At 41.3% G+C, this 1,693-nt stretch overlaps 1 protein-coding gene and 1 non-coding gene across 2 annotated transcripts in view; both read right to left on the minus strand.

Annotated features, from left to right (window-relative positions):
* Positions 1-559, minus strand: part of LOC106813171 (glycosylphosphatidylinositol anchor attachment 1 protein-like) — an 18,642-nt gene extending 18,083 nt beyond the window's left edge. The window contains exon 1 of the mRNA XM_014817240.1: positions 438-559. The gene's annotated coding sequence lies outside the window, so the exon portion shown is untranslated. The remainder of the gene's footprint in view (positions 1-437) is intronic.
* A 213-nt stretch (positions 560-772) lies between these two features.
* Trnak-cuu lies at positions 773-845 on the minus strand. Its single transcript has one exon. It is a non-coding gene; the product is annotated as a tRNA-Lys (tRNA).
* Between the last annotated feature and the right edge of the window lie 848 nt (positions 846-1,693).

Genomic DNA, 1,693 nt, shown 5'->3' on the forward strand with positions numbered 1-1,693 from the left:
CCCTTCTTTTACACCGCTTGACCTTTGACCCCCAGCTTCGACATCCCAACTCGTTTTCGGATTACCCGACCGTACGTTGAGCGGTTAAGATTTGTGCCCAACTGTTGACGGACGGACGCACGGACGCACGGACGGACGCACGGACGGACGATCATGCGATTCTACAAGCTGCATCTGACTATGTCAGATGAGCTAAAAAGTCACGTATTACTTGAGCTGCCAGGGTCTATGTCTCCCTGGGTATACCGGAACGTACCCTGGTACTATCTAATATTCCGGACCGTACCTCGCCTACTCCACTAACGAGTCTAGGGAGTCGCCTACGCCTACTCCCTAACCATATCACTATCAGTATCAGAGATAGTTACCAGGGTACGAAACGGCAGTACCCAGGGAGACATAGACCCTATCAGCATTACTTATAATTGACAACATACTTGTTTGTGTTTGCAAACACGCTCCTCAGTTCTTCATAGTAAGTGTTTGAGTCTCTTTCCAAGTTAAACTCAGACTGCACCAAGCCAGGGAGAAGAGCATTCTCTGAGAAATATGTGCCTATGGAAATATTAACAGATTGCATTACTGTACTTACATTGCCTTATTGCAACAACACTTACAGTAGGGCATCAGTGCATAGAAATAATATATACATACATAGATAGATAGATAGATAGATAGATAGATAGATAGATATAATAATAGATAGTCTATCTATACTATTTCTATGGTACTATGGCACCATTCTCAGGGTGTAAACTAAAATAAAAACATTCGCCCAACGTGGGGCTCGAACCCACGACCCCAGGATTAAGAGTCCTGTGCTCTACCGACTGAGCTAGCCGGGCTATTATAACTATAGCATTTTCCAAAGTATCTATATCGAATCAGGCAATCACTTCCTTTACATACACATGCAATAATTAATAGGAAAATATGAATAGTATATGATATCCATGTCAGAATATTATTTTTTATGACTTCTTTCGAAGCATTGTTTCAGGGGTAATAATTAAATTTTAGAGGAGAAAGATAACTTGGATGGCTGCCAAGGCAAACTAGAAGAACTACCACTGATAGTGATACTGATAGTGATTAATACCCCCGCAATACCACTTTGTCGGAGGGAAAATGGAAGGTCATGGTGTGGCATATATTATTAGTAAAGAACACACAGAACACAATGGGACTACACTCCTTTAGTTCATGCCACAAACTTTTTGCCACGGCATGGGGTATAATCAAAGATGATATACAGTTTCCATGGCAACGCCTTGACCGATGCGTACACAAAAAATGGTCACGCACATCTAGACTTCATGGTGATCAAGTGTATGAAGTTTCAATGGAATCCCTTGAAAACTGTGGAAGTAGTTCGTGTCACAAAATTTTGCAACGGACCGACTGCCCGCCCGCCCGCCCGCCCGACCGACCGACCATATAAGATGACTCCTATATAGTATACCCCCTTCAAACTTCGTTTGCGGGGGTATAAATTAAAATATTCCTTCAATATAGGGGAACCAAGGGAGTAAAGGAAGAACACATACATACAAAGATTGGGTAATGGTAAAAACTTCATTATTGATCATCAGTTACACAAACTCATCAATTATCAGTGAATCATCAATCAATTACCATGATGAACTAAGACTGTTAAAATATTGGTGCAAAAAGTGATGCAAACAAATTGAAA

The sequence above is a fragment of the Priapulus caudatus genome, unplaced genomic scaffold, assembly GCF_000485595.1.
Source record: "Priapulus caudatus unplaced genomic scaffold, Priapulus_caudatus-5.0.1 Scaffold733, whole genome shotgun sequence".
Classification (NCBI taxonomy): domain Eukaryota; kingdom Metazoa; phylum Priapulida; class Priapulimorpha; order Priapulimorphida; family Priapulidae; genus Priapulus; species Priapulus caudatus.